The following is a 6000-nucleotide window of genomic DNA, read 5'->3' on the forward strand; positions in this document are numbered from 1 at the left end:
CTCTACTAAAAAATACAAAAATTAGCCGGGTGTGGTGGCAGGCGCCTTAATCCCAGCTACTCGGGAGGCAGAGGCAGGAGAATCATTTGAACTCGGGAGGCAGAGGTTGCAGTGAGCCGAGATCAAGCCATTGCACTCAAACCTGGGGGACAAGAGCGAGACTTCTCTCAAAAAAAAAAGGAAAAAAAAGAAAGTGGAATCTGGACTGGGCGTGGTGGCTCACGCTTCTAATCCTAGCACTTTGAGAAGCCGAGGCAGGTGGATCACTTGAGGTCAGGAGTTCGAGATCAGCCTGGCCAACGTGGTGAAAGCCCATCTCTACTAAAAATACAAAAACTTGCCAGGAGTGGTGATGCATGCCTGTAGTCTGAGTCACTCAGGAGGCTGAGGCAGGAGGATCGCTTGAGCCTGGGAAGTGGAGGTTGTAGTGAGCTGAGAGGGCACCACTGCACTCCAGCCTAGGCAATGGGAGTAAAATCCTGTCTTGAAAAAAAAAAAAAAAAAGAAAGTGGAATCTGACAAGTGATGCTACTGGGGGCCCCCATGGCTTTTCACAGAATCCATGTGAATCTGAGCTGGCCCCAACGGAGTCAGGAATCCCTGGGTAGACACAGTTCTTCCCTCTGCTCACACATGCCCAGGCACACGCTGCTCACTGTCTTCTGAAGCCATCATGCTGCACAGGGAGAGCTGCTTGGGAAGCTCTTCCATCCATGAGGCCAATTCTCAGTGCAGCACCCCTCTGTGGTCCACTGGGCCCCCCACAGTGGGACAGTCACATTCCTAGTTCAGCCAGAGAGGGGCCTCCACCCTCCAAGCCCCCGAGGACCCAGGGGTAGAAGCAGCAGCAGTCCCCTGGTCCTCAGCTCCTATTCCCAGGGCAAGTGAACTGGGACCAGACCTGCAGATCTGTTTCTGTCCAGTCAGGCAGAGACCAACAGGAGAGATGGATGAGGGCTGGAGCCAGAGGACAGACAACGAGACAGGTCAGGCTGTTGTGGTGCAGAATGAGGTCCATTCAATAGCTATTCATTGAGCCCCTACTGTATGCAGGGCACTTCTAGGCACTCCACCCACAGCAGTGAACAGAATGGACCAAAGTCCCTGCCTCTGAAATACTCAAAAGATGTCCTTGAGCTTCTGCGTCCCATCTCTACTTCCTTCTGTGTTAACGGGAGGGGTGCCCGTGCACCTTTCCTGTGTCCCTGCCAGTCCCCCCAAGAGGGGCCTGACTGCCCTGCTTGCTTACCCTGGCTCAGTCGGTTGAGTCCAGTGGTGGGAAACTCAGATTACCGGCTGGATTGTGTGCCTGCCCCTGTGCCTGCTCTCTTTGATGGCTAGCCCCTCCCTATGGGACAGTGATCTTTCTAGAACAGAAAAGAGCAGTTCTCTTGATAATTGGCGAGTAGTCCAAACGGGGTGCGACTGATGGAGTAGTGATGCTACTATTAGCAGTAGCAGTAGCTGTATTCATTGAGAGCTTGCTGGGTTCCAGGCACTGCTCTAAGTGCTTTATCTGCTGTATTAGCTCGTTTAATACTCAATAATTAGGCCCTGCAGGGTGGCTCACGCCTGTAATCTCAGCACTTTGGGAGGCTGAGGCAAGAGAAGTGCTTGGGGCCGGGAGTTCAAGGCTGCAGTGAGCTAGGATCACACCACAGTACTCCAGTCTAGGCAATAAAGCAAGACCCTGACTCAAAAGAAAACAGAAAAAAAAAATGACAATTTTACATGATACTTGCTACAGTTTTCACACCTGTTTTACATTGGGGGAAACTTCACAGAAATGTGCTGTCACTTGCTGAAGGTCAGTACCCAGCGGAGCCTCCCTCCAGAGCCGCTCTGGAGCCACCCCACCCCACGCTGGGGGCAGGAGGATCAGAGCCCCTGCTGCAGGCTGGAGGCTGTCCCGAGGTGCACGCCCTCTGCTGCAGCTGCGTTTTTGTGAGCTCCCGGAGCTGAACACTTGGCTAGCACCCCCAGAGCAGAGGGAAGAGCTCCGAAACAGAATGGGCGAGTTCAGAGCAGTGGCTGTCACTCTGGCTGCCCATCAGGATCCCTCCTGAGCCTTACAGCCCCCTAGACTGGCTCATCAGAACCCCTGGTGTAGGGCCCAGGCGTCAGCATTCGTCAGGGCTCCCCAGGTGAATTCAATGTCCAGCCAAAGTGGGGAACTACCAGGGTAGAGGCCTTGTGGCTTATTGGAAATAGTTGTGGGTTAAGACCCACCTGGGCTTGAGACTTGGCTCCGTCATTTCAAGCTGTGTGACTCTGCGCCAGTCACTTAATTTCACTGAGCCTCAGTGTCCTCAGCTGTGGAAAAGGGGTAAGTCCCTCTACCTTACAAAGGGGTTGTGAGGGTGGAATGAGACAATGTCTGCAAGGACTCTAGCAAGTAGGCTCCGTCCTTACTAGTAAGGAGGGGGCAGGACAGACTAGGCTGGCAGAGCGGAGGCAACGACTCATCATCGCTGGGATGGGTCCGTGGAATGTGTTGGGACCCCCGGACCCCAGGCCCTCCCACCGTGGTCTTTCAGCTGTTCTGGGAGCTTAAGGTTTCTGACGGGGGCCAGCCCAGGCTTGGAGTGGGAGGGCGGGGAGGGTGCACTGACTTAGCCTCACCACCAGGTGGCGACACGAACACACCCACCGGGGAGGACACCGGCCACGCGGAAGGTGAGGATACCTGGGAACACCAGGCATGTTACAGGACTTGGTTTTGGTTTGGTTTGGTTTTAGTACTAGGTACATATTTTCTTTCATTTCCATTGACTTCGTGCCACAGTCCTGTGGTAGCGCCACTGCCCTCCTTTAGCGGGTGAAGAAACTGAGGTGGTGCTGGCAACTAGGATGTGAACTCCACATCCGTTTCCTGACCACGGAGTCACAGAAGTCAGAGCTGCAAGGGAAAGCGTCAGGTCCCGCGGTTCCTAAACCTGTCTGATGATAAAAATCATCCAAGGCTCTTAAAAAAAAGAAGAAAAATATCCTGGGCCCCAGGCCAGGTATTGAATTAGAATCTCCTGGGAAAAGAGGCCTGAGAATGTGTGTGGTTAAGGAGGGAAGATCACTTGAGGCCAGGAGTTCAAGATTAGCCTGAGCACATAGTGAGAGCCTGTCTCAATTTAAAGAAAAAGTTAAAGGCCGGGGGTGGTGGCTCACGCCTGTAATCCCAACAGTGGGAGGCCGAGGCAGGCGGATCACTTGAGGTCGGGAGTTTGAGACCAGCCTGGCCAGCATGATGAAACCCCATCTCTACTAAAAATACAAAAATTAGCCGGGCCTGGTGGCGGGCGCCTGTAATCCCAGCTACTCGGGAGGCCGAGGCGGGACAATCGCTTGAACCCAGGAGGTGGAGTTTGCTGTAAGCTGAGATCATGCCACTGCACTCCAGCCTGGGCGACAGAGCGAGACTCTGTCTCAAAAAAACAAAACAAAACCCAAACAACAACAACAAAAACCACAAGAACACCTGTTTTAGAAATAAGGATCTATTTCCAGACAGGAAAGTGACCCGCCCACAGTCACACAGTGAATCCCCTCTAAGCTCCTATCGAAGCTCCTCACACCCTCTGGTCCAGAAGCCAGGCTGCTCCCCACAAAGATGAGACCCTCTACCAAATGACCCAGCAATCTCAATTCTGGGTTTATGCTCAAATGAAAGCAGGGTCTCGGCCGGGCGTGGTGGCTCACGCCTGTAATCCCAGCACTTTGGGAGGCCGAGGCAGGCAGATCACGAGGTCAGGAGATCGAGACCATCCTGGTTAACACGGTGAAACCCCGTCTCTACTAAAAAAAAAAATACAAAAAAATTAGCCGGGCGTGGTGGCAGGCGCCTGTAGTCCCAGCTACTCGGGAGGCTGAGGCAGGAGAATGGCATGAACTGGGGAGGCGGAGGTTGCAGTGAGCGGAGATCCTGCCACAGCACTCCAGCCTGGGCGACAGAGCAAGACTCCGTCTCAAAAAAAAAAAAAAAAAAAAAATGAAAGCAGGGTCTCGAAGAGATACTTGTACATTCATGTCCTTAGCAGCATTATTTGCAGTAGCAACAGTAGTGTCCATCGTCTGATGAATGGATAAACAAAATGTGGTGTACCCATACAGTGGAACATTATTCAGCCTGAAAAAGGAAGGACATTCTGACACAGCTACACATGGAGGAACCTGGAGGACATTATGCTATGTGAAGTAAGCCAGACACAAAAAGACAAATACTGTACGATTCCACTTACGGGAGGTATTTAAAGTAGTCAGATTCATAGAGACAGAAAGAATGGTGGTTGCCAGGGGCTGAGGTGGGGGAATGGTGAGTTACTGTTTAATGGACATGAAGTTTCAGTTTTGCAAGATGAAAAGAATTCTGGAGATGGATGGTGGTGATGGTTTCACAACAATGTGAATGTTACATTGAAAAATGGTTAAAATGGGTTGGGCCCCATGGTTCATACCTGTAATTCCAGCACTTTGGGAGGCCAAGGCAAGAGGATCACTTGAGGCCATGAGTGGTCAAGACCAGCCTGGTAACATAGTGAGACACCCTGCCCCTACAAAAAAAAAATGGTTAAGATGGTAAATTTTATGTCATGCATATTTTATCACACATATACACCCAGAGCAGAGGGCAGTGCACCCCCAGAATATACACACACACACACACACACAGATGAGACAATCTGCGCCCAGTCTGATTTTTTTTTGTTTTTTTTTGAGATGGAGTCTTGCTCTGTCGCCCAGGCTGGAGCGCAGTGGTGCAATCTCAGCTCACTGCAACTTCCGCCTCCTAGGTTCAAGCGATTCTCCTGCCTCAGCCTGCTGAGTAGCTGGGATTACAGGTGCCCGCCACCACACCTGGCTAATTTTTGTACTTCTTTAGTAGAGATGGGGTTTCGCCATGTTGGGCAGGCTGGTCTCAAACTCCTGACCTCAGGTGATCCACCCGCCTGGGCCTCCCAAAGTGCTGGGATTACAGGTGTGAACCAGCACGCCTGGCTGATAGTTCTTTATTGTTGTTTAAATTTATGTGAATATTTATTAGATCTAAAGTAGAATGTCCAGAATTTGCTACTGTCCTTGACAGCCTCAGAATGATTTTCCCCTAAATGTTAGTATCCAATTTATAATATACTGAAGAAAACAAATCTATGGTTATTGTTAAAATAAGTCTATAAAACTGCTAAGTTGGCCGAGCACGGTGGCTCACGCCTATAATCCCAGCACTTTGGGAGGTCGAGGCAGGCGCATTACCTGAAGCCAGGGGTTCAAGACCAGCCTGGCCAACATGACGAAACCCCATCTCTACTAAAAATACAAAAATTAGCCGGGCATGGTGGCAGGCACCTGTAGTCCCAGCTACTCAGGAGGCTGAGGCAGGAGAATGACTTGAACCCAGGAGGTGGAGGTTGCAGTGAGCTGAGATCATGCCACTGCACGGAGCCTGGGCGACAAAGTGAGACTCCATCTCAAACAAAAAAACAAACAAAACAAAACAAAACAAAGCAAAACAAAAACTACTAGGGCTATGATTGAAGGAGGAGATGGCTCTTGCCTTGACTGTTCCTCCTTATTCAGCAGAAGTTCCAGGTTTTCACAGGGAGGCTCTTAGGGCAGACGGATGGTGATGGGGAGCACTTAAATAAAACCCCTGCTGTTCATTTAGACTCAGGGCCATTTTTGTTTGTTTGTTTGTTTGTTTTTGAGACGGAGTCTGGCTCTATCACCCAGGCTGGAGTGCAGTGGCACAATCTCGGCTCACTGCAACCTCCATCCCCCAGGTTCAAGTGATTTTCCTGCCTCAGCCTCCCAAGTAGCTGGGACTACAGGTGCCCACCACCATGCCCGGCTAATTTTTTATATTTTTAGTAGAGGCGAGGTTTCACCATGTTAGCCAGGATGGTCTTGATCTCCTGACCTCCTGATCAACTTGCCTCTGCCTCCCAAAGTGCTGGGATTACAGGCGTGAGCCACCGCGTCCAGCCGACTCAGGGTTGTTTTGCTGCTCCA

The sequence above is a fragment of the Pongo pygmaeus genome, chromosome 5 (genome assembly GCF_028885625.2).
Source record: "Pongo pygmaeus isolate AG05252 chromosome 5, NHGRI_mPonPyg2-v2.0_pri, whole genome shotgun sequence".
NCBI classification, from domain to species: domain Eukaryota; kingdom Metazoa; phylum Chordata; class Mammalia; order Primates; family Hominidae; genus Pongo; species Pongo pygmaeus.